Source organism: Neofelis nebulosa, chromosome 9 (genome assembly GCF_028018385.1).
Source record: "Neofelis nebulosa isolate mNeoNeb1 chromosome 9, mNeoNeb1.pri, whole genome shotgun sequence".
NCBI classification, from domain to species: Eukaryota; Metazoa; Chordata; class Mammalia; order Carnivora; family Felidae; genus Neofelis; species Neofelis nebulosa.
Window position 1 is genome coordinate 104159178 of NC_080790.1, and position 27878 is coordinate 104187055.

The window sequence follows — 27878 nt, forward strand, 5'->3', positions numbered from 1 at the left end:
TTGCAATTCACCATAAGAATTAAATGCCAAGATAAAGTCAGACTCATATTTGGCCATTCTAAGAATGAAAGCACTCAGACTCTATAGGGAAATTCTGAAAAAGCAAAACACAATCATCCCTGGGCCATGAGCTTGTCTACCAGTCTCTTCTTTCCTCTTGAATATCTCTGTATTGGCCAGAAATTATTTTCTTGTAAGAAACAGGCACTCTGAATCGTAAGGGAATTTATTACATAGACTGAAGGAAGTGTCTCAGAATATATGACAGAAAACACAGCCAAGCTTTACCAGTCGTGGACTCGGAAACAAACGTTATCAGGAAACAAGGCTGTTTTGGTTGCTTGTGTATACTTTCTCTTTCTCCTTGCTTGTCTCACCACAAGAATTCTCTGATTTTCCTATGAATATCCTTTATTCCCCTTTCTTCCTTTACATACACTGCACTGAATAGCTCCCTGAAAAGGGGGAGTCCTGGAATTTACCTGAGCAGTTGCACACAACTTAATGTCTTTGTGTCCTAATTACAAACTGCCGGTAGGAGGACTCAGGTCTGGTTTGAACCAGAGGTCCAAACTGGGTCAAACCACTCATGACAAGGAGGGAGGAGATGCTGTGTTCTCTGGGACTGCCCTTTCTGGGGATGAGTATAGGATCACAAAAAAAGAAAAGTGTAAGGTTAGGGGAAAATGATTCCTGAATATAATAAGTGCCTTTACTAGGACAGTCTATCATATTTACATTGGCTCATCAGTCAGGTCAACCCATATAAAAACACATCAACTAAATGTCTGAAATACTTAAATTTGTTTATGCCAAATCGCTGTTAAATACTATTGTATACATATGCTTTATAGTTTTCATTATAATTCAGGTTTTTGTAAAAGAGGGAAATACTATTTATGTCAAATGTGTAGGTAGTGCTTTTCAGTTGTCAGAATACAAACTTAACACTTTGCTTTACTCATTTTTGACACAGACTTGAATTCCTACAGAGGACATAGGAATCATTTTTAAAATGACAAAAAATACACACAAACTTTCAAGAATAATTTTACCAGCAATCTGGTTAATCTGTTTCATTGTTTTATTCCCATGGGCAAGGCACATGTGCTCAAATTAAACAGAGGATTTGGCTGATAAATTTGGAAGGCAGAGAAATGATTGCTGTTTTCTACATTTACTTGGAATGCCTTTTTTAAAGGAATCCAGGTACACGGCACCACATAGTCATTTCATTTAAGGTCAAGAAATCTTGGGGCCCTGGGTGACTCAGTGCGTTAAGGGTCCAACTCTTGATTTCAGTTCAGGTCATGATCTCATGGTTTGTGAGGTCGAGCCCCTCATTGGGCCCTGGGCTGTCAGCATGGAGCCTGCTTGTGATTGTCTCTCTCAAAATAATATAAATAAATAAACAAAAACAATTTTTTAAATGATACCAAAATCTTGCATTCAAGATTAGGTAAAAAAAAAAGGTGCACCTGAGTGGCTCTTGTCCAACTCTTGATTTCAGATCAGGTCATGATTTCAGGGCTATGAGATCGAGTCCCATGTCAGACTCCACACTGAGTGTGGACCCTACTTAAGATTCTTTCTCTACATCTCTTTCTTCCCCTCCCTTACTGGCTCTCTCTCTCAAAAAAAAAATTAAGTAAAATGGAATGTGTTTTTCTTTTATAGTTTGGTAAATGTTTTAGGAAACCACATTGAACTTATACACATGACCTCTGATATAATGGAGTTTTATAGTTTAATGAGGGATGACGTTAATCAATGAATGACACAGATAATTGTTAGTTAACTTGTTAAGGACAGTGATGGAAAATTACAAGAGACTCTGAGAGCATGAAACTAGGGCACTCATTATAGTGGCAGGGGAGTGAGGGGGGTGAGGAAGAGATGTTTGAAAGGAGATCTAATGGATCTCTAAGAACTGAACTGGGCAAAGATTATCTGAGTTAGAGGGATCCACAGGTAAACAGGCCTTGTGATGTGCAGAAGTGCACCTTTGGAGAAAGTGATGGAATGCTGGTGAGGTTAGAGCCCTGAGTATACAAGGGAGCTATGTAGGGATGATGAGAGAGGCAAGCTCCTCATCCACATGGCCCAGAGCCTTACACCTCATATTTAGGATTTCTACCTTTATCCTGAGAGCAGTAGGAAACCAAGTGGAGTGGACTTAAGCAAATGAGTGGCAAGAGTAGGTTTTCTTTTTAAAAGGATTCTTCTGATTACTGTTTTGAGAATAGCCTAAGGAGCAATGGACAAGAAATACATGGACAGGACAGTTAGAAGGCTAAAGCCAAGAGGTCAGAGTGACCTGAAATGGCAGTAGGAATAAGAGAGAGAAAGTTGGAAAGATGTGGGAAATATTTTGAAGGTAGTATTGGCAGGTCTTGTTGATGGCTTGGATGAGGAGGCAGGGTAGATCGATTGCAGACATGACCCTGATTCTTCACCCTTCTTGCATCCACCCCTGTGCCATGTAACTTTGTGGTGTCCTCTGCCTGTCTCTGGACTGACCATGTACCTGGCTTTGGTCAGTAGAATGAAGTAGAAGCACCAGTGCAGTGGTTTCAAGTCTGACTCAAGAGGCCCTGTTCTTCTATGTCTCTGTCATCTCCATGAGACAAGACCTGAGGTAGCTTCCTAGGATGCGACGGATACAGGCAGCCCAGTTGAGTATGATCTAGGTCAATGGACAGCCAGTGGGTACAGCGAAGTGAGCAAGCCCAGCCAACAGACAGCCCTCTGAGAAGATACCCAGCTGACCCCTGACATGTGAGCAATAAACACTGATGTATTATGCCACCAAGGTTTTGTGATTTTTTTGTTGTTGTTGTTACATGACATTATTGTGGTAATAGATAACTGAAATAGGAGCGAGGGAGAAAAATATGTGGAACACAGTCATCCATACACATTACTATGATAGCAGAGTTTAATATATTATCACAATGCAGCATTTGAGACAATAGGAAATAGGATAAATACATTTTTATGTGAGGAAATTTCTAACCTGAAATCTTCCTAACACATGGTAAATAATTAGTCAATATTTTTCAAAAGTTAGATCGATAAAAGTGTCGGTTCTTAGTGGTGAATGATACTAAAAAAAGAACATTCCAAAAGCATAGTTTTGATTTTTTGCTTACTTTTCATAGTCTGTCATATGCTTGTTGTCAAAACTTTTTTTATGTGTTCAATCAACCATGAGTCTAAAAAGGAAGGTAGAAAATCATATAGCATGGCAGTGCAGAAGAAAAAAAAGTAAATTAAGCTGGCCAACTCCTATGGTTACAGTGTTTCCTGTTTCCTTGCATTTTTTTGTTGGTTTCGACCCTATTTTTGCACTGGCTCACCAGAGGGTCATGGAGAGAAAGACACAATTTATGGCAGGCACAAAGAAGTTCCCAGCAGCCACACTGTTAGTTCAAAGTCGCATCTCTTCAAAGAGGATGAAAGAAGAAATTGAACAAAAAGTCCATTCCTGGGGTTTGACTGTGGAAGGGAAGCAGTTATGGACCAGGCTGCTTAAATGTAGCCCCGACCTCTGTTTATTGACAGACACAGAATTCCCACACTTAATTGTGGCTACTAAGGTGAGAACTTACAGTAAGCTTTCCTTTCATATGAGAGAGGAAATTCAGATATTTGGAGGAATAAAATTGTCTCCTTTTCTTATCTATTTGAATTGTGATTGCTTGGTATTATTTTTGGATGCTCACAAGTGGTTTTGAAGTGTTAGTGTGTATAAGAATCATTAGGTAAGTTGTAGAACCATAGATCCCTGGAGATTCTGATTCAGCAGGTCTGGGCTTGGGCCTAAGAACCTGCATTACCAGCAGGCATTCAAATGATGCCGATGCTACTGGTCTGTGTACCACATTTGAGTGGCAAGACCTTAGAGACTGGAGTACCTGTATTCACAGTTCCAAAGACAGAATCATAAAAGCATACTTGTAGGCAAATTATTTTCATCTTCTATTATTTTTTGTCATGTCTTTTTTTTTTTTTAATTTTTTTTTTTTAATGTTTTTTATTTATTTTTGGGACAGACAGAGAGCATGAACGGGGGAGGGGCAGAGAGAGAGGGAGACACAGAATCGGAAACAGGCTCCAGGCTCCGAGCCATCAGCCCAGAGCCCGACGCGGGGCTCGAACTCACGGACTGCGAGATCGTGACCTGGCTGAAGTCGGACGCTTAACCGACTGCGCCACCCAGGCGCCCCTTTTGTCATGTCTTAAAGTGGTCTTAAATAACTGGTCCTACTTTCTAATGAGTGCCCAAAAAAGCATGAGTGCAGGTCAACAATGGAAAAAGATTGGGAAAAAGGCACAGTTCTTCCTAATAATTTATTTGCAAATAACACAAATTGGTAATAAGCTGCTATTGCTTTTTCCTCCTTCCCTGAATCCTATGCCTTCCAGGATTCCACAAAGTCAATCAAGCTGAGAAATAAAAAAAAAAAAATCCGAGTTTTAAATGAAAGGATATGAGGAGTTTTTTTATATCCTGTTTATACCTGCTGTGTGTTGTTTGGAGGAGGCAGCTTAATGCTACGACATAAAAAGAAAAGCCACAGGTGGAAAGAGTCAAAGCCTCCTCCACAATGAAGTCACCTTTTCCATTTGTTGGCGATCAGCATGTGAAGAAGGCAGAGTCTTTTGCTGCCTGCCTCACTGCAGCGTTGGCTTATTGAGCATTATTGGGACTGTTCAGTTTTTTCCGGTTTCTCACATGTCATTGACATAGTCTGAATGTGTGACAAGGAGTGCAAGTGGATGGGAAATGTGGTTTCTGGTTCCTGCTCTTTTTTCTTAATTCTTCCTAATTTTCTTCCTAGTATAAAATGAGGATATGTATCTCGCATAAAATACAGAAAAGTATAGGAAAAGAATGTTTGGATCCTTTCCCAAGAAAAAAACCACAGTTAATACTTAAATTCATTTATTTCCTCCTCTATCTTAGGTCTGTATATATAAATATGCAAATTTGAGACCACATTTTACAGGTTTCAGTCATTGTCTTCTTTTTAATAATATCCTGGGCATTTTCACATATTATTAAAATACTCTCCAAAAAAGTAAGATTTTTGATGCTGAGAATTTTTCATCTTTATCATTCAAGATATTTTACTGAACTAATTTCCTATTGCTGGTTTAAATGTTAAAAGCAACATTTTTCTCTCTCTATATGTCTGTGTATGTGTGTGTATATATGTATTACACACACACACACATATGTATTCATCATACATTTCTGAGCTTGTGGGAAAATAAGAACTTTTTCTAAGGTCAGAAGCCAAAGAAAAACTCAAATCTGAAGAATATGGAACTGCTAGAAACAAAGTTTCCATACGGATATTTTCACTTCCCTCCTTGCCTAGAGCCACGTACAAGACAGATGGAGGACAAAGCCACCTAGAAGATACTCGGAGGACAACCCTACCAAGTGAGAGAGCAGAGCCAAGCCCCAGGAAACAGACTAGACCCATAGAGGAAATCTTGCAGGTATTTGCTGAACCCGGCCTTTGCTGTGACTACCAAGGAGTGAAAGAAAAACAAATATGTATATAGATCTATAGATATATCTATATCTATAGATCTCTCTCTATATATCTATATAGATAGATCTATCTATCTATCTATATCTATCTATATCTATATCTATATCTATATCTATATCTATATCTATGCCACCTTCAAGTGCAGAGCCTGTGGGGATCTTCTACTTTGACATACCTGTACCTGTAACTGTAATACTCTGTTTCTTTATTTGGATGCTGACTTCATAGATATGCTTAATTTGCAAAAATATACTGAGCCCTTTACTTATGATATGAACACATTTGCATGAATATATATTATACTACATTAAAAAGTGGGGGAAAAAGTCACATTAGCTGTGTGACTTCCCCCCAAACTCATTAGGTGAACATTTGTTCTAATTTGTGCCAGAGTGGTAGAGCTCCACATCCCTGGCAGAAGAAAAGCAAATTTGCTTTGGAGAAATGTAACTCATATCCAGAGTTGTCACAAAGTTCCAAATGTTAATAAATGCAAGAGGGAATGAGCCACCATAGGAGACAGGCAGCAGAAACAACACACTTGAGAATCATGCCTATAATGTGTGATGGATATATTCAAAGCAATAAAGATATGTTGAAAGTGTGACTAAGAAATAGGACATCGAGGTGCCTGGGTGGCTCAGTCAGTTAAGTGTCTGACTTTGACTCAGGTCGTGATCTCATGGCTTGTGAGTTCGAGACCTGCGTTGACTCTGTGCTCACAGCTCAGAGCCTGGAGCCTGCTTCGTATTCTGTTTCCATCTCTCTGCCAACTCTGCCCCCCACCTGTGCTCTCTCTCTCAAATATAAACATAAAAAAATTAAAAAAGAAAAGAAATAGAGAACATCAGTATTGCCTTTACCAGTAAAAAGATTGGAGGGCAATTCTAGAGAAGTAAAATAAATTTTCAATTAGAAAATCAACAGCTTTTTAAATAATATATAATTTAAAAATATCTACTAGAAACAAAAAGAAGTGGAAACAAGTGAAATTAATTTAAACAACATATTTTATATAACTCCGTAAAACTGTAGTACTATTTCAACATGCTATCAATACGATTATTAATGAGATAATTTTCATCTTTTGTATACAGGTCTTTGAAATCCAGAGTGCATTTTATGCTAAAAGCACATATCAATTTGAAGTACCTACTTTTAGACACTTCTATCTACACACATACACACATAAACACACATTGGAATTTACATTTTTCTACTATATGTAGATGGGCATTGATCCACGTTGGAATATAAGAAGAAAAACCCTTGCTTTAGGTAGTCCTGTAGTGTTAATTTAATTGAACAGATGTGTGTGATTTACTGAACTATTTCTCTCCTGAGAGATACTTAGTTTTCTCTCTTGCTTTTTCTTATATCAAAAAGGCTACAAGGAATATCCTTTATAAAACCTATGTGGACTTGTGTATTTTCAAGGCATAAAGCTTCAGATATGGATTTGCTGTCCAATGGATGGTTTTAACAGCAGATTAGATACAACTGAAGAGCTACTTAGTGAACTGGAAATGGGAGCTGAAGAAATTACCCAGAAAGCAATACAGACAGACAAGGGAATGGAAAATACAAAGAAAGCATTTAAGAACGTGAAGGCTATAGTTAATATGTCTAAACTGGGGAAAAGAAATAAGGGAAGTAGGAGTGTTCTTAAAAGATAGTGCTTAAGTTGTCTCTAGAATTGATCAGGCATCAGTCCCCAGATTGAAGATTTCCAATGAATCCCAAGAAAAATGAACAAAAAGAAACTCATCTAGACACATGGCAGTGAACTTGTAGTAAACTGAAGATAGACGGTCTTACAAATCAGTTATTTAAAAAAAGACAAAATCAGGGAGCCTGGGTGGCGCAGTCGGTTAAGCGTCCAACTTCAGCCAGGTCACGATCTCGCAGTCCGTGAGTTGGAGCCCCGCGTCAGGCTCTGGGCTGATGGCTCGGAGCCTGGAGCCTGTTTCCGATTCTGTGTCTCCCTCTCTCTCTGCCCCTCTCCCGTCCATGCTCTGTCTCTCTCTGTCCCAAAAATTTAAAAAAAAAAAAAAAAAAAAAGTTGAAAAAAAATAAAAAAAGACAAAATTAATTTACAAAAGAATAACGATTAGACTGACAGCTGACTTCTTACATCAACAATGGAAGGCAGGAGTCAGGGAATAAGATCTATAAAACGCTGAAAGAAAATACCTGTCAATCTATAAATGTATAACTTGAGAAAGAGCAAGTGTGAAACCAAGACATTTTTAGATAAAAACAGAGTCTGTAACCACAAAGAGAGCACATCAGGAATTTATTCAGGTAGAAAGAAAATGATCCCATAAGGTATGTCTGAAATAAAACATTGATTACATGTAAAGATAATAATATCTAATTTAAGTTGAAAAGGTTAAAGGTTGAGGTTAAAAATGTCAAGATAGACCTAAATTCTGGATAACCAAAACTAATTTGAAAGGACAAGTGCTTGGAGCTAAGTGTTTTAATTTTTTTAATGTTTTTATTATTTATTTTTGTGAGAGAAAGAGAGAGAGATACAGTGTGTGAACGGGGAAAGGGGCAGAGAAAGAGGAAGACACAGAATCCAAAGCAGGCTCCAGACTCTGAGCTGTCAGCACAGAGCCTGATGCAGTGCTTGAAGCCATGAACTGTGAGATCATGACCTGAGCTGAAGTTGGATGCTTAACCAACTGAGTCACCCAGGTGCCCCAAAGGAGCTAAGTATTTTAAAATGCATCTCTTATTTGGGAAAAGAGTTAAGCTATTTATTAATTTTAAACATCTTAAGGGAAAAATTCATGTTAAAATTTCCAGTGAATCCCTAAAAATATAGAAATTGAATGTAGAACTTCTAAATTAGTAGATGTTTAGAAAATTGGAATAGGGAAAATAAACCTCAGACCAAGTGATGTGCAGAAAGGGTAAACGAACACATCAACAAAAAGTAGAATGAGTGGGTAGAAAATAACCTGTGAAAAGTAAAAACCAATGTATCAGCACTCACAATCAATACAGTAAAGAACTAAATCCCCCCCTAAAATTCAAAGCTATTTTTCCTTCTCAATAAAAAAAGGTGAATGTCTTTTGAAAGAGGTCACAAAAATTTGAAAAGTAGAAGTGTAGAATAAATACATGTGAAATACTAATTAAAAGAAAGTTGGTAGGGATAAAATATAAGCAAATTTGAGTTAAATAAAAGGCATTACAAGAGAGGAAGAGGATCATTTACATATGGACAAAAGTTTTTAATTACCGGAATAAATTTACCAAAAGTAAAACCTTAATGGGTCTTGCAAAATAGACCTCAAATAAATATCTACAAATTTATAAAGCTACATTGGAGGAAGCTAAAAAATCCATCAGCATATTGAGAGATTTCCACATGCCTAAGTGATTAATAGATTAGTCAAGCAAAAATAAGGCTATGGAAGTTTTGAACAACATAGTTAAGTTTGTTATAACAGATGTGTTTAAAATATTGTTCCTGGCAACACAAAGAAAATTTATAAAAATAAACGATACATTAGGCTAGAAGGAAAGTCTTAATTTTTAAAGATTTATAATCACATGTACCACATACTCTTAACTTCAACATAATTAAGTTAGAAATTAATAACAAAGTGACAAGAAAAAGAAAGGAATGTGGAGTGAAAGGTACAGGTTAATTTCTCAGACTGGTGTAGCAGAGAAGGAAGTGGCCTCTTTCAAACTTCATGGAATCTGGCTATGGTTGGGCATTTAAGGGGTCCACCGAAGGCCTGGACTGCAGACTTTGGACCATGCCAGGAGAAGGGCAGCTGTTGACTCTGAGCTGACAGGAAAGGGCGGGGCAAAGACTCTTCCACATCTTATTTTTATTGTGTTGGAATCTGAACATATGAGGAGAAAGACTGGTGCTTCCTCAGTGGTAATTCCCCAAATTCCTCAAACCAAGATGTGGGAGTTTCTCTCCCAGAATGGACTTCTGGTCATGTCAGTTTGCTAAGTGCGACCTCAGAAAGCAATGGGAACACGAGGAGACTCACTCACCTAGACTGATCCCACTTCTGTAAGGTACCCCTAATGTAAACTCCTTCACCAGGTGTAACTTATGCCCAGTTAGGTGAGTTGCCCTTGTTTACACTTCGTGGAACAAAGGGACACTCAGACATCAATGGAGGGAGAGGAAATTGGCAAAGCCACTTTGGAAAATAAGCTGGCATTGCTAATCCAATTGTATGTGCCTAGCACCCGTGTCCAGGAAATTCCATAGCAGAGAAAGTTGCACGCAGGTACAGTGGCGGCTCCTTGCTCTGACATTTTATGAGGCAGTGGGGGTGGCAGCATGTGACAAGATACCATTTTCTGCATGTAGAAGTGCAGCCCTCATGGGCAAACAGAGATGCAGGAAGACCTTTTTATTGCTCTTCAGATTGGGCCACAGAGAACCAACTTTAGGGAAGGAAATTCACAAAATGCCAGCTTCATAGAGTCTGTGTAAATAATCAGGCAACAGTTTTCCCTGTTGACGTTATGGTTTCCAACACTTTTGAGAGATGGAAAGAAAAAAATTAAAGATGTACCACTACAACCCATTAACTTTCTAGAATATGCACTGTGGCCTTTTAGCACTATGACAACAAATAACTTGCTGATCAGCATGGTTTTTCAATTTTCAATTATTTGCTTTGCTGTTGTGGCTAAAGAATTTAAACTTTGCATCTTTTTTTTTTTAAATTTCAATTTATTTTTCCCAAAATTATCCTTTGAGGTTATGGTTTACATATAATGAAGTGGATGTAGGCATAATACTTCAGACAACTTTGTAAGGATTCCTTTAAAAATTCCTCAGAGAGATAAGTTGCATACACCAGCATTCTAACAAACAAAAAAAGACATGCACATACACATATTTAACTAGGTATCAAAGTTAGAAGACCAGTAAATCTTTGTGTTTCCACTTCACAGGTAAATTAGAATTTTATTTTGTTAAACTGGATGTCTTTTAAATTGTTTGTTTATTTGGCATAATGCTGTCATAAAACGTATCCTAGCCTTGATCTGAAACTTTCTTTTCCTTTACAGCATTTCCCTTTGAGCTATGTACCATATGGAGAAGTAGAAAAATACAGCCTTAGTGATTATTTACATTCTTGGGGACTAGGATCCCTTCAGGGATCTCATAAAACCCACACGATACTTTTTCGGCCCAAAGAGGTCAGTAGAACACACTCACTGTGTGTTCATCATTTGGGGCACATTCATCTTTACCTTCTTTTAAATCTTATTGCACCTGGGGGCACCTGGGTGGCTCAGTCAGCTAAGTGTCTGATTTCAGCTCAGGTCAGGATCACTCAGTTCATGGGTTCAGGCCCTGTGTTGGGCTCTGTGCTAACAGCTGAGAACCTGTGGCCTGCTTCAGATTCTGTGTCTCTTTCTCTCTCTTCCCCTTCCCCACTCACACTCTGTCTCCCTCTCTCTCAAAAATGAATAAACATTAAAAAAAATTAAAAATAAATCTTATGTTGCACCTGTTATGCACCTATTATGTTGGTAGCATTATGGCTATTTACCAGCATCCCCTTTTCCAGTTGTGCAGGACTATTACACCATCCCTCTCCCTTGAAGTTGGCAGAGCCATGTGATTTGCTTTAGCCAACATAATGTGGGTGAAGCCATATGTGTCATTTCTAGATAGAAGCATTTAATTGTTAGGTTAAGGAGCCTGGAATGTTGACTTGACATCTGTAGGTGTAGGAAAACTGCCCTTGAGAATTATCTGTACCCAGAGGTATACTTTTTGAAAGCAAGAAATAAGCTTTTGTCATGCTAAGTTGTTGAGATTTGAGGGATCTTTTTGTTGCAGTTCAACTGAGCATTTCCTGACTAACAGAATATATCATCTGGTGTACTTGCAGAAGAATCTTTTTAAAAAAATATTTATTTATTTATTTATTTATTTATTTATTTATTTATTTATCTATCTATCTATCTATCTATTTATGTATTTATTTATTTATTTTTGAGACAGAGAGAGACAGAGCATGAACGGGGAGGGTCAGAGAGAGGGAGACACAGAATCTGAAACAGGCTCCAGGCTCTGAGCTGTCAGCACAGAGCCCAACATGGGGCTCAAACTCACAGACTGCGAGATCATGACCTGAGCCGAAGTCGGACACTTAACCGACTGAGCCACCCAGGTGCTCCTAAAATCTTTATTTATTTTTGAGAGAGAGAGAGACAGAGCATAAGCAGGGGAGGAACAGAGAGAGACACACACACAGAATCCCAATCAGGCTCCAGGCTCTGAGCCATCAGCACAGAGCCCGACGCAGGGCTCAAACTCAGAAACCATGAGATCATGACCTGAACCGAAGTCAGACGCTCAACCGACTGAACCACCCAGATGCCCTGAAACATTTCTACTTATAAAACTTTAATTAAAAATTTTTAAATATTTATTTATTTAGTTTTTAAAGTTTATTTTTATTTATCTTAAGAGAGATAGACTGCAAGCAGAGGAGGGGCAGAGAGAGAAGGAGAGAGAAAAACCCAACCAGGCTCTGCACTGTCAGTGCAGAGCCCCACACGAAATGTGAGATCATGGCCTGAGCCAAAATCAAGAGCTTAACAGACTGAGCCACTCACTTGCCCCTAATGTTTATTTTTGAGAGAGAGACAGAGACAGTGCAAGCAGGGGAGGGGCAGAGAGAGAGAGGGAAACAGAATCCAAACCAGGCTCCAGAATCCAAACCAAACTTAGCACAGAACCTGAGGCGTGGCTCAAACGCAGGAACCCCGAGATCATGACCTGAGCTGAAGTCGGAGGCTTAACCAGTGAGCCATCCAGATGTCTCTATCCAGATGTCAAATATTTTGGTTGTCAAAATAAAAATAAAATCCTCTACTGGTAGCCTATTATTCTTCTAGTAATTCAGTCTTAAAATCTTAGAATTATCTGTGATTCCTCAATCCTGATCTTCACATTTAATGATTTATTAAATACTTTTGATGTCAAAATGAAAGTGGAAAATCTGGAAAACAAGCACCCGTGATTCAAATTCTTATTCTTTAAGTTGCTAACAAATATTTTGGGGCAAGAGGTTTGACATCTGTGTCTCCTTCTATATTTTTAACATGAAAATTGGGCTATGATATCTTAAAATTATTAATTTAATATTCTATGACATGTTGGAATGTTCTCAAACGAGATTGTGTGTGTGTGTGTGTGTGTGTGTGTGTGTGTGTGTGTGAGTGTGGGGGTGTAGTTATTTTGTTACAGCTCTTCATCAGCTCATGTTCTGGTATCTTTCCCACTCTGCACCCAATACATAACTTTCATCTTGTATCTCACATTTATGTACTGGAAAACTTTAATTCTCCTCTAGTATATAGACCAGTTACTAAATGCTACGGGCCTTTTAGAGCTGAATTTTTTTAAACCCATAATTTTTCTCAACTTTCACACAGGTTTTCAAACCACAGCTCTGGGGCAGAAATAATAAATATCTGCCATTGGTCCTCTAACATGTGCCTGTGGCCAACACCAGTCATCAATGGTTTTGCTATCTCTGGTGTCACAGATAAAATCCATCTTAAGCTAGTGTTCCAAGCCCTCCACAATCAAGCTACATATTTCCTTCTCAACCAACTCACCTCTACGATCTGTTTCATTTTCCATAGGAGAGTTTGTTGTGGTTTTGTGTTCTTACTTATTACTCCATTCATCTAGAATGACTTCTATGAAAGAAAGAAGTCACACATATTTCTCTAACACAAGCTCAGATTTCCATTACATCCACTGCCTTCTCCAACCATGCCAGCTATCCTTGTTGGTACCTCTTCTCTAAAAATTTTTGCTGGTGGGGCGCCTGGGTGGCTCAGTCAGTTAAGCATCTGACACTTGATCTTGGCTCAGGTCATGATCTCATGGTTTGTGGGTTCAAGCCCCTCATCAGGCTCTGCACTAACAGCATGGAGCCTGCTTGGGATTCTCTCTCTCTCCCTCTCTCTCTCTCTCTCTCTCTCTCTCTCTCCCCTCTCTACCCCTCCCCTGCTCTCTCTTTCTCTCTCAAAAAATAAACTAATAAAAAATTAAATAAAATGTTTGTTGGTATTTCCTTCTTTCTGAACGCCACCCCCATGACTGGAGTTGTATCTTTAGAATTTACTGCCAGAATATGCATATATCAGCATATAATTCCTGTTAGTTTAGGTAGGATTTTATTTTTATTTATTTATGTTTTTATTCTGAGAGACAAAGAGTGTGCACACAAGTGGGGGAGAGGCAGAGAGGAGAGACAGAATCCCAAGCAGACTTCACCTCATCAGTGCAGAGCCCCATGTGGGGCTTGAACTCACCAACTGTGAGATCATGTCCTGAGCTGAGATCAAGAGTTGGATGTTTAACTCACTGTGCCACCCAGGTGCCCCTAGTTTAGGTAGGATTTTAAAACAAATATTTTATTAATCAGAGCTGCACCCATTGATTTGAAATGTGGGAGAATTCATACACACACAAAAAAAACATTTATTTGGGGGGCGCCTGGGTGGCGCAGTCGGTTAAGCGTCCGACTTCAGCCAGGTCACGATCTCGCGGTCCGTGAGTTCGAGCCCCGCGTCAGGCTCTGGGCTGATGGCTCGGAGCCTGGAGCCTGTTTCTGATTCTGTGTCTCCCTCTCTCTCTGCCCCTCCCCCGTTCATGCTCTGTCTCTGTCTGTCCCAAAAATAAATAAAAAAAAAACGTTGAAAAAAAAAAAATTAAAAAAAAAACCAAAAAAACATTTATTTGGTCTGCTGACATTATTTGGTGCAATAAGAATTGCACCTTGAAAGAAGTTATGACCACCAATTCATGACCACTACGGAGAAGCCCTTCATTAAGTAGTTCCTGATGCTGTCGTTTCTTACTGGGTTACATTTCTTTAGGTTGGGAACCTCACCTTATATTTTTTTCTGCAGCATGCCACCTTCCCCAGCCTCCTGGCATCATCCTTAGCTAACAGATAAGGTTAGCCAAACAGAAAAAAATTTACTTGCTTTATTAAAATGCTACCGCTAGCACACTGTTTAGAAATGCTGAGATATGTGGTGCCTGGGTGGCTCAGTGGTTAAGCGTCTGACTCTTGATCTTGGCTCAGATCATGATCTCATGGTTCATGAGTTCAAGACCCACATTGGGCTTTGAGCTGACAGCACGGAGCCTGCTTGGAGTTCTGTCTCTCCCTCTCTCTGCCCTCCCCTGCTTTGCTCTCTCTCTCTCTCTTTCTCTCAAAATAAATAAGCTTGAAAAAAAAAGAAAAGAAATGCTGAGCTATGTACCAAATGTGAACTAAGTAAGAAGAAAGTCAAGGCAAGAATGTTTGTTCTTTCTCTCAGTGCTTCTCAAAGCACGGTCTATGGACTGGTGCCTGGCTGTGACAAGAAATGTATGGAGGTTGACAGTAAGCATTTGGAAGTTCCTATATTAATTTTCTTCTGTTATTCTTTTTCTGATAATATTCATTACACTGTAATTTCTTTAGCTGATGAATCCAGTAATGAAAATCTAGACTCATAGTTTGTATGCCTTTGCTTATTCTTTTATTTCACTTTCTATGAATCATTCTTATTTTATTTTGTAAAAATGTACATCCTTGACAGATTAGAAATTAAAAACAAAATAGATTGGTCCTTTACTGCTATCTGTCTATCTATCTCCCTCCCTCCCTACGTACCTATCTATCTATCATCTATCTTGATCTTTTTTAGATCTTTTTCCTATGTGACTAGCACTCTAACTAGCATTAAAATCCATATTTTGCTTCTTTTATGAAAACAGAAAATATTGTACCTTGCAGATTTCTCTTAGAGATAAATTAGTTCAATAATTATGCTATTGTTCCTTAGCTTTTAAGTCAGGGGACTGAAACACCCTTCCCTTCCCTCCTCAGTGTGCCGTTATATTTAGAAAAATGAAGAACAATGAAAAAAGTGAACAAAAAACCGTCCAACCAAACTTTTGAATTTCTTGCATTTAGCTAGCTCTAACTTTAAATCATAAATATTATTAAACATGGATTCTTGTCCACGAAGAATGAATAATAACTGTTATATCCTCAGAACAGATGATATATTGTGCTCAGAAATAGATTTCCATCCACAAATGCTGGCATTTAGAGGTTACCAGCTGTATTTAGGTAGAGGAGCTATAAAGCACATTACAGGAATATAATTTTAGAGTTGCTGAGGTCATATGGGGATTTGGTTTGCCTACATTTTCATTTAAATTATATCCACAAGTAATGCCATTGTGAATGAAGTTATATCATTAAAAGTGTCAGACACTTTAGACTCCATTTCCATATGCCCTATTATATGAAGACCTGCAACTTGAAATTCTCTCCAGATTAATCTGAGAGGAAAATATAGGCTCTCATTCTGAATACATCCCAGAAGGGATTAAGTGACCTGATTTCAAGAAAAAAAAAAAATGGAACAAGCTATGCGATGACTAATTTGCCTCCCGGTAAAATAAAAGTGACAACAATTTTATTCATAATAGAAGTTTCCCCCAAAGCAGACTTTTCTGCTAACTCTGGCATATCCTATTTGCAAAATATGTGCCTCTGTTTGTAAATTCAAGTTTTCTCCTTGCAGGAGCATGAAATCTAACAACTATTTTAAAGTAAAATTAAAGATTTGTAGAAGGTATAAGACACATTTCACAACAAACACATAATTTTTCTGGAAAGTAGGAACTCTGAATCTCACCCTCTGGGAGAAACATCATAGTGATCTAGTGAGCATTATCAGTAGATTTGTATTTAATATACAATCTATTTGTTTTATTGAACATGCTCTGATTTAGTAATGAAGGCAAAACAAATAATTATGGTACCTTTCTCACTGAAGTAAAATTCTCAATATACAGACTGATTTATTTAGGAAACCTACTAACTGAAAAATAAATATGTGCCTAATGCTGTCTCCTCTTGATAGCCCTATCATTTGGGACTCTTTGAAGTAATTTATTAATGCAAAATGTTGGGGTGCCTTACTGATGATTTCATTTCAGTATAACAAATCGAATGAAGTACTAGTTAGTTCTGATTTAATAGGCTTAAAATAAATTATTTTAATCTTTTGATTCAGAAAATGATTGCTCTTTCCCAAGATTTTCTCTCAGATTAAGAAGTTTTATATCATTACTTTTAAGTGAGAACTTTGAAGATTGTGATCATTTTTTAAATTCATTAGTATCTTGCAAGAAAAAGAGAACAAAAAAGGTGAGAAAGAACAGACCAAACTAGGACATCGAGCTGATACTTTAGTCTGAGATATTATTTCTGAATATATTGAAAAATCGACTCACTTTTCTAGTTCTGTTATCAGGAATGGGGTAATAATACTTGACAGACTCACTAAAATCTGGATTTGTCATTATGTGACATTTCAAGTGCTTTCTGAATTTTTCTTAATGACATTATGACACTATTAAATGTTTTAAAAGTTGTAGTGATTAAAGACTGGGTTTAAGCAATACCTTCTCAGTCAGCACCTTTGATATACAATATCAAGCAGGTATTTCTAACATGGCATCTGATATAATCAAGACGTGAGATGCCAAACTAGAAGATAGAAAAGCTGAGAGTCTGGGGAAAGAAATCCAAACTCATCATCATTTTAGTTACTCTGTCTTGTCACAGGCAGTGACATGCTTTAAAAGTGATCCCTAGGAGAAGACAAATCCTGAGTGTAACAATGAGATTTCAGGAACATGGAGAAAGAAACTGAATTGATGGCTGAAATCCACAGAATGTGAAATCTCACTCAGTCAATGTTCCTTAGAGAAATTCACTCCTGGGTCTTAAGAATGTTGTCACATGTGTGGTTTATGCCTGGAGAAATGTATGTGTTTCTATGCTGTGCATCATATGTTAACATGGAGTTCAGTATGTTACATTTAAACTTTAAAAAAGAACAGAGCAACTCATGCATACATCTAAAACCATAAGAAAGGTTTTCTATATTATTGCTGCTTACTTTGAATTATGACTTGTTTACCTAAACTTTCAACAATCCCACCCTCCCCCCATCCCAGAATACCATCTATATATTGGTAGAATGTGTGGGCACGTCCTAAAAACAAACTCATTCAAAATACCTTGTTTTATTGTCTTTTGGGATAATTGTTGAAATAGAAGAGTTTTTTTTTTTAAATGAAATCTATTTCTCCTTTCTTTTTTCTCTTTTCCTTGTCATTTCTTGGGGAGCTATTTTATGCAATCGCTAGTTAAAACTAAGTAATTTCACCTTCCATTTTAGAACCTCTGAACCAAACATGTATTTCTGTCCCATTTTCCCTGAAGCAAATTTCACAAAGATAGCCCAAAAAGCTTTAGCCAGATGAGAAAAGAATTGGAAAGCTAGGCAACTCCATTTTTGGGTCTCTAATTACTAAGGCTGAAGTAGCAGCATGGAGGCAGGTAAGGAAGTGTGTGTTTCTCTCTTTAGGATGAGACTCACTCAGATATCTCAATACATAGCAAAGGTTCCTTATATATTGGGTCTAAGAACTAAATCTGGGAAAATTTATGAAACAAGCAACCTTGTCTTTGTCTTCAATATATCCCTTCTTTGGGATTTGTGGCTCCTCCTCCCCATTTCCCTCTGCTATTTAATATTCCTTGTCTCCTCTCCACCTTCCCTCATGCACATCCATAAACATAAATCCTAAAAATCTGCTTCTAAATCCCTTTGACTCTTACACTCTAGAGAATATGTGAATACTTACTCTGAAGCGTTTCTTGTAGGAGTACTAATGGTTTAACAGGCATCTCGGCAAAAAGTAAGTAAGAGACCTTGGTGTCTTGGCATCCACCATCAGTGGGAGGAAAGTTGGCCCGGTTGAGGTCAGTGGGATTCACAGCAGTTGCATCCACTGTGTCTTCTATTTTCCAGTGAGATTTTTTTTTCTGCTGGACATTATTACTAGCATGGGCTGAAAGAAATAACCTAGTTCACTCTGATTTTGCAAATAGGATACATTATCCACAATGAGTGTTCTCATCAACCCATTTAAATGGCTTTTTCTTTACTGAGCACAGGAAGAAAGAGAAAGCAGAAATTAGAAGTTTCAGATTTCCTAGTCTGTGCAAAGCCTCTTCCATATTAACTCAAGTCTCACTAAAGCTTTAGAGAGTGAGAATTACTATGTTTGCTTAAAAAATAACAGCAATCATTATTTATTGATCTTGTTCTATATGACAGCCAATTTCCAGTTTAGTGTCTTATTTAATTTTTATATCAACCGTGTGAAATCGGCATCATTCGTACCCCTGTTTTTCAGACAAGGAAACTCAAGATCAGAGCAATTATCTTGTGGAACTGTAAAGAGGGTGCTGGAGTTACAGGCCACTTACACTTTTCATAGGATTAAGTAATAGCCGATGGGAAGTGGTTAAGATGAGAAGTGAACTAAGGTTTGCATTGACCCCAAGCTAATGAAAATGCTATTGTGGTTATTTAGAGAATGAGTGTGTGTGCGTGCATGTGTGCGTGTGTGTTTGAGATAGATATTTTTTTATCAATCTTTTCTGACTTTCTAAATTCTTAGGCCTTTTCTCTGAACTAATGATTAATTTAAAAATAGAGAAATAAAAGGATACTCTGTCTCTCTCTGTCCCAAAAATAAACGTTAAAAATAAAATTAAAAAAAAAAAGGGGGCACCTGGGTGGCTCAGTCGGTTAAGCATCCGACTTCAGCTCAGGTCACCATCTCGCGGTCCGTGAGTTCGAGCCCCGGGTCGGGCTCTGGGCTGATGGCTCAGAGCCTGGAGCCTGCTTCCGATTCTGTGTCTCCCTCTCTCTCTGCCCCTCCCCCATTCATGCTCTGTCTCTCTCTGTCCCAAAAATAAATAAACGTTAAAAAAATTAAAAAAAAAAAAAAGAAATAAAAGGATAAAAGAAGGGAAGGAAGGAAAGCATGGGAACAGATATTTCTACAAACAAAACCAGAACACCATTAGAAGAGGAACAAGGCATATAAGCAGCTTAGATAAAGAAGATCAATAATACCTTCTATGGGATGCTGATGAAGTGGTAGGCATTACATTTTGATAGATTTTCACACATAAAGCCTCCAGTAGGTCTGTGAAATAGACCTTATTATCTCAGTTTAATAAATGAAAACAAGATGATATAAAGATGTTAAGGAATTTACCCAAGGTCAAATGTCTAGTAGGATTCTGGGTGTACACACCAGCCTTTAAGGCTATTTGATACCCATCTCTTGCAATCTTTACTTCTAGGCTCAGATATCAATCCTCTCTTCTTGAGGAAGGAAAGCAGTGCTAAGAAGTTCTGCTGGTTTGGACTCTGGCTGGTTCAGATAATATCATTTTCTTTTAGGCCAAAGTAAGAGAAGGAGAGGCCCTGCTTTCTTTAGAGATGGGTGAGAGCACAGACTCCAGGTTGCCAAAGAGACAGAAGGGAAAACTGAGAATTCACTGCCCTGCCAGTCCAGGACCATTCAAAGCATAGCTAACCAGATCTTCTCAGTGTTACCAGTTGACGGGAAAGATAAGAAAATATTTATGATAAAAATGATCATAATATAATATTCCATTTCATGTTGATATACTTTTAGGTTTATAAGAGATATCCTGCATTTAATCTTTGATAAATATAATTCTGTAGCTTGTCTCTAAGGAAGCCTTCTCATTTTCGTTGTTTTTATTTACTCTAGACTGAAGAGACTTTTCTCTTTAAGAGCTCAGGATTATAGGTATGTCGTATTTACAGGAAACCCAACTTGGAAAGAAAGCAATATAAAAATATGGGAAAATATTTAAGAAGGCATGAATAAAAAGAAAGCAAGCAAAGAAAGCAATATTAATGCCAAAGAAAAAATTAAAAGTGAAAAGTATTCATTAAAACCAAAGGAATCTGATATAATCATTCATAAAAACATAGCTCCCAATAACAATATGACAGTCCAATATTACAGATTAGAAATATATAAGGCAGTTAACTATACTTCAGCTAAAAAAAGAAATATAAAACAAAGCTATTAGAGCTGCACAGAAATTAAAACAAATATATAGTGAATGATTTTATATACCAGTTTTTCTCAGATCAGTTAGATGCAAAAGTAAATCTGAATACAGAGGATTTGAATGAACTTGTTGATATAACTGAATGAACCAATACTGAGCTGAATCCTGAATAGATCAATGCATAGAGTAGATTGAATACAACAATAAAGTGTGCAATGTTGAAATTATCAGAATAAAAGTGGGGTCAGTAGACCCTTACAGTTTATGCAGTAAGCACATCACTGATTCATAATGAATATATAAAGGGCTAACTAGGGCTTATTTCAGGACGTAACTAGCGCTTATTTCAGGAATATGAAAATATTTCAGTATAAGAAGTTGGTTAATATGCCACTTCAAGAATACAAGGAAAACAAAATTATATGGTTGTTTTGATATTTAACAACATTCACTTGATAAATCTCAGCATATGCCTCAATTAAAAAAATAACTCTAGGGGAACCTGGGTGGCTCAGTCGGTTAAGTGTCTGACTTTGGCTTAGGTCATGATCTCAGTTTGTGAGTTCAAGCCCCGCATCAGTCTCTGTGCTGACAGCTCAGAGCCTGTAGCCTGCTTCGGATTCTGTGTCTTCCTCTCTCTGTCCTTTCCCTGCTCATACTGTCTCTCTCTGCCTCTCAAAAAATAAATAAATGCTAAAAATTTTTTTAAAAAATAACTCTATAAGCTAGAATTAAAAGAATACTCCTTTACATTATTTTTTAATGTTTTTTTAAATTTTTTTTATTTTTGAAGGAGAGAGAGAGACAGAGCATGAGTGGGGTAGGAGCAGAGAGAGAGGGAGACACAGAATTCAAAGCAGGCTCCAGGTTCTAAACTGTCATCACAGAGCCCCATGCGGGGCTCGAACTCACAAACTGTGAGATCATGACCTGAGCCAAAGTTGGATGCTTAACCGACTGAGCTACCCAAGCGCTTTGAGAATACTCCTTTAAAGTGAGTTTTAAAAATCACTATCAAGGGCAGTCTGGGTGGCTCAGTCGCCTAAGCGACCGACTGCGGCTCAGGTCATGGACTCAGGTCATGATCTTGTGGTCTGTGGGTTCAAGGCCCGCATTGGGCTCTGTGCTGACATCTGAAAGCTTGCTATGGATTTTGTGTCTCCCTCTTTCTCTGCCCCTTTACTGCTTGTGTTCTCTCTCTCTCTCAAAAGTAATAAACAAATTACTTGTATACAATATTAATTGTATTATTAAAAAATAATATTTTATTTTTATTTTTAATATTTTTTATTTTTATTTATATTTTATTTATTTTTATTTATATTTATTTTATTATTATTAAAAATAATAATTGTATTATTAAAAAATAATACAATACAAAATACAAATTATTTGTATAAACAAATAAAAAAAATTTTTAAATAAAAGAGTCACTATCAAACCATCACTGTTGGCATTCATTCCTCCTAATAGTGCACTCAGAGAACCTCCTGTAGAATTAGGGAAATAAATTATATAATTTCCTTTATTGTTGCCATAAGTTAACCTTTTAAAAAAGATATTCCATTTAGTGTAATTAAAATAGCAAACACAAATCATTGATAAGTCATTGGTGAAGGGGAGACCCAATAATTATTTGTAGATGATTTGATTGTCCATCTCAGAAACCCAAGAACATTTATAAATAAATGATCGAACTTACAAAAGAGCTCTGTAATTTTCCTAGGTACAAAATCAACTGGCCAAAGTCTATACCTTTCTTCTGTAGCAAAAATAACTTGTTAGAAAAGAAAATGGAAAAACAAAAGATCTCATTCACAGTATTAATAAAAATAGAAACTACCTAGACATAAGTGAGAAATATACAGATTCTATTTTTTTTTTTTAAAAAGAAAATTTTGGGGGTGCCTGGGTGGCTCAGTCAGTGGGGCGTCCGACTTCGGCTCAGGCCATGATCTCGCCGTCCTTGAGTTCGAGCCCCGCGTGGGGCTCTGTGCTGACAGCTCAGAGCCTGGAGCCTGTTTCAGATTCTGTCTCTCCCTCTCTCTCTGACCCTCCCCCGTTCATGCTCTGTCTCTCTCTGTCTCAAAAATAAATAAACATTAAAAAAAATTAAAAAAAAAGAAAATTATGAAAACCAAAGATACATAACAAAAGATAATTGAATTAAATGGAACATACACCAGGTTCTATATGGAAAGACTCACTATTGTAAAGTTTCAGTTCATTCCAAAATAATTCTAAAAGTTAATGTATTGGAAAATTATACCAAATCAGATTAGAAGATATTAAAAATCCTATAATTTACTTGCAAGAATAAAAAGATAGAAATTACAAGAATATTTTAGAAAAGCTGAATAATAGATGTACTTACAACAATTGTCAAAATAAAGTAAAAAAAAAATAACATTTTTAAATGATGTGGTACTTATCTCAGGAATATAAAGACCAAATTAGTTAAACAGAAAATCTAGAGTAGACTTCAGAATTGAAAGTGTGAAACAATCAAGTGATTTTTTTATAGGCGTAGATTGTCCCATTAGCGTTGTATACTTGAATATGAAATCAAAGCCCTTGTTAAAAATGAAGTTTTGTTTCTGTGTTGAGTTTTGTTTCCTTTGTGCATTTATTTCTTCCAGAGAAATAGACCCATGTATAAATTATCATCATCATCGTAATTATTATTATCACAGCTAAAGCCTATTTAATGCTTCTGTTGTGTCAGAAACTATTCTAAGCACATTACATGTATTGCATCATTTAATTGACATAATAACTTTATGGAGTTGATGCAGTTATTTGACACAATTTACAGATAAAGATACTGATACTTAAAAATTGTAGTAAATGCCCACAGAGAGTGATGGTGAGGTCAGGATGCAAACACAGGCAATCTGGTATCAGATCCCAGGTTCTTCTGAATTGAACTGTAATTTCACATGTACATTCATGATTATATTTTAAAGTATTACTAAGTAGAGGGCCAAAATCTTGACATAGATGCACTAAAATAGTAATGCTAATTTTATTTTGGTAATGATCATTTTATTTTCTTTATACCTGAATGTTTTTATTTTTATTTACTTATTTAATTTTAAGTTTATTTATTTTGAGAGAGAGAATGTGAATGGGCGAGGGACAGAGAGTGAGGGAGAGAGAGAATCCCAAGCAGTCTCCATGCTCAGCATAGAGCTGGACATGGGACTTGAATTCATGAACTGAGAGATCATGACCTGAGCTGAAATCAAGAGTCAGACGCTTAAGTGACTGAGCCACCCAGGCACCCCTACCTGAATGTTTTTAAAAAGTATATAATAAGCATTATAACTTTTTATTATCACAGAGAAATACTTTTAAAAGGTAACCTCAGCCTGGTGTCTTCTTTAATGAATAGTTCGGACAAGCCTACCAAATTTGTACCATTTGTCTCATTAGTTCTCTAACTCAAGAAATCAATGCCCACTTTTTTCCATAGTGGCTACCAGAGATGCTACTGCTGTCTATTGCCACCATTGTCATTTTAACTGCCACCATAATTTGAGTAGCTAAAATATTCCATCTCTGGAAATACTTATATTTCCAGTACATCAAGTACTCTTTTATTATTATTCCCATTTAACAGAGGATGAATTAAGGCTTGGAGTAGTTATAGGGCTTGCCCAGGGTGATATCAGCCCATACTTAGAATAGACAAGGTCATACTCAGGTCTGCTCAGTTCTATAGCCTCTACTATTCTGCAATGCTATTTTATAAAAGTTTCCAGTTGGGCCAGATGGAAACCTTAGAGGCTAAAACTAGTGTTTTAATGCCTCATTCATTGTCATTAAATTTAGGTGCACATGCAGTTACCTTGTACAGATACATTAAACAATTATGAATGAATTATTTTTTATTATGTGCAAACTCAGTTTCTACTTGGTGTTTGTGCATCTTCCTTTTCTCTTCTAATAATATAGAAAAATGACATTATTCTCAAAAGTCTTGATAAAAATTGTTGGAGGAGGTGAGAGGATATGACCAGTAGTTGATCCAAGAATTGAACCTAGGTAATCAGAGGCTTCTCACCTCTTTTCCTGTCCTTGGAATGTAAGTTCTACCTACTGTTCCTGCACTAGGAGTAATTTCAAGGATGCAGCCTTAAAAGAGTAATGTGTTGTTGACACCATCTTGGTGGTATATGTGACTGAATCCAGTTAAGTCCTGTGCATAAGCTCTTAAGATTCTGCTGGTGATGTGTGGAAATCTCAATTTATGGCTGCTTAAAACCAGCCTCCTATGTAATTTCCCTTACTTATTAAACCTGCCACCTACCAATCTGGAGTGGTCTGCCTTTTTGTTTGGTTTCTCCTTGCCCTCCACGTAATGGGGACCAATTTATGAACCAACACAAACACAGATACTTGGTGCTCTCTGTCAATTCCAAAGGATGTTCCATATACCAAGAAATGACACTTTCATTTGATATTCATTTATTGAATATCTACTATATGTTAGATACTGTACTAGGCATGGGGAATAGAATAGCATAGCTAGCTGCTACAACAGATAAACTCCTAAATGTTTGTGGCTTAACACAATGAGAAGCCCAATGTGCATGTTCTGGGTTGAGTAAATTTTCTCCTATTTGTGATTTAGTTTCTCCCATCTTCAAAACATGGCTTCTAAGATCTTTCTCTGTTCAGTCAGTTTAAGGAAAAAGAGTGCAGAGCATTGCACATAATTTTAAATTGGCCTGTTCTATAAACAGTCTATATTCCTTTTGCCCACATTCCATTGGCCAGAACTCACTCATAGGGCCACACCAAACTGGCTAGGAAATGTAGGCTAGCCATGTGCCCGAAGAATTAATAAAACATACTTTTCTTCCTGCTCATTTGCCACTCACAGTATCACTGGGAGGTGGACATTAACTAGATAACATATAAAACCAATGGATAGTTTCAACTATAGCAGTTATTTTTATGGAGACAAATATGGTGCTAAAAGGGTCTACTGTTTATAGGTTTTCATCTAATTAGAGAAACCAGGAGGACTTCAGTGAGGGAACAGGTCTTGGATCTCAAGGACGGGCAGGTGAAGGAAGGAAGGAAAAGGCAAGGGCCCTAGCGGGGAGAGCCCATGGCGAGCAGGTGAGACAAGGAAACATAATGCAAAGGCTGGATGAGTCTGGAGGAACCCTAACCCATAGGATCTGTGAGCTATTTCAGAGTCTAAATCGTGTCTTATGGACAATGCATCACCACTAAAGAGGTTCAAGTAGTGCACTGACTGGTCGGATTGACCTTGTGAAAAAAAGCACTCTGGCTGCATTGTGAAAATGGGTTGGGGTTGGGATAAAAATAGATGTAGGGAGGCCTTTGGGGAGGCTGCTGTACAGCAATATGGCTTAGATGTGGGTAGTGGAGATGGAGGTGGGAAGAAGTAAAGAGACTTTAGGAGGTGAATTCAACAAAATTGGCGACAAAGTAGACTTTGCTGTTTATCTTTTTATTCCCTTTGCTGGATAGTTTGCATCTTCATAGCTTCCTTGCTCATAAATGAATTTTAAAACTGGACAATGTTGGGGCACCTGGGGGGCTCAGCTGAGTGTCCAACTGTTGATTTCAGCTCAGGTCATGATCCCAGATCTGTGGGATTAAGCCTGTGTTGGGCTCCGTACTGAGTGTGGAGCCCTGCTTGGGATTCTCTCTCTCTCCTTTTGCCCCTCTTTCTCACTCACACATGTTATCTCTCTCTCAAAAAATAAACAACAACAATAAAAACAAACAAACAAACAAACAAATAAACAAACAAACAAACAAAAACCTGGATAATGTTGCTGGGAAGTGAAAAGCTAGCTTACATTGCCTTCAGCCAGGCTTAAGCAAAACCAAAGCAGAGATAAAGTTGTTAGTGGCCCAATATCTTTTGTTACCTTCTTTGTCAAAACCTTCACCTTCTGCCTTTGATTCTACTCTTACATCTTGATCTCAGGGACAGAGAAAGTGAATCTGTACAACTAATTTGTTCCACGATGTATTATGTTTTCCTATGGACATTTACATTTCAGAAGAGGATTTTTAAATACCTACTTAAAGATATTAAGTCAGAGAAATAAATAATGACGCTTCGAATATGTGGGGAAATGTGGTCTTCAAATCAAGCAACACAGATACCACTTTCAGTGCCTTTAATAGAGCTATTAAATTTAGTTCTACTGGGGCCTCTTAACTCTGGTGGGAGAAATTCTTTAAAGCAGCCAAGACTTGAACCTAGAGTTTCCCCAGGATAAATGAAGTATGTGCTGGCTCTGAGCTAAGATCTGCAGCTTTATTTTTCTCCTTTATAACTGGACACCACAGGGCAGAATTTGAAATCCAGAAGGATAGTCCATTTCTTGCTGAAAATATATATATGCTAGAATTTTAAAATATTTATATATATATATATATACACACAAAATTACAATAAACAAAAATATGTATTCTATTTTTATATATATATAGTTAAGGAGGCCACAAACCACTCATGAAAGCTTTATTTATGGATGCCTTTCCACTGTGGTTAAGAATTTGCTGCTCTATTTGAAAGCAGATTATAGGAAATCATGTTCCTTTCTCTCTTACTTTCCTCTTCTACAGCTAAAAATATGGGAGCAGAACTGAGGTCCTGTGAGGTGACACCTGATTTATCCCTGGATGCCTCTACATGTGTGTATGTGTGTGGGTGTGTGTCTATGTGAGTCAGGCTTTTTGATCAGCCATCTAACCACATCAGCCCCCAAGACACCCACACTGACTTTTGAGCTGAAGTTAAGTCCCAACAAACACAGACCCTCTCACTAGAACTAGGGGAAAGAACCAGAATTTTGTTGCTGGCAGATCCATCCCCTTGGCAGAAAAACCCCATGTGCACCTGTTCAAATCGATCTTGGGCGATTTTTAGTCTCCCAGCATTTGGCTGACATAAAGAGTGTAGTGTGATTCTTCATTTATTTTACAATTCAGTGAGCACCAAATTAAGTTTAATAGTATGATAAACACACACATGCACACATACCTCCCCATCCCCAGTTTTAAAAAAGATTTATCACATTCTGGCTAATAATAAACTTTTGATTTCAGCTCTTTTTTTTTTTAACAGCATGAAACTATTTTAGGCCATTTAATGATTATTTAGTCATAGGATATGGAGCACTTTTTTTTTCAACTGCATCTACAGCCTGTAAATGTTGCTTTGCATTTAGAGAAGAGTATCTATGGTGTTCAATAATCGTGAGTGTGGAGTATGTGTGAAGGTGGCAAAAATGGCACG

At 37.4% G+C, this 27878-nt stretch overlaps 1 long non-coding RNA gene across 2 annotated transcripts in view; it reads left to right on the forward strand.

Moving 5' to 3' along the window:
- The window catches only part of LOC131485406 (uncharacterized), a 155176-nt gene that overhangs the window by 111767 nt on the left and 15531 nt on the right, over positions 1-27878 (forward strand). For both annotated transcript variants that reach the window (XR_009248822.1, XR_009248821.1), the window contains exon 2: positions 5388-5511. This is a non-coding gene — a long non-coding RNA (uncharacterized LOC131485406). The remainder of the gene's footprint in view (positions 1-5387; positions 5512-27878) is intronic.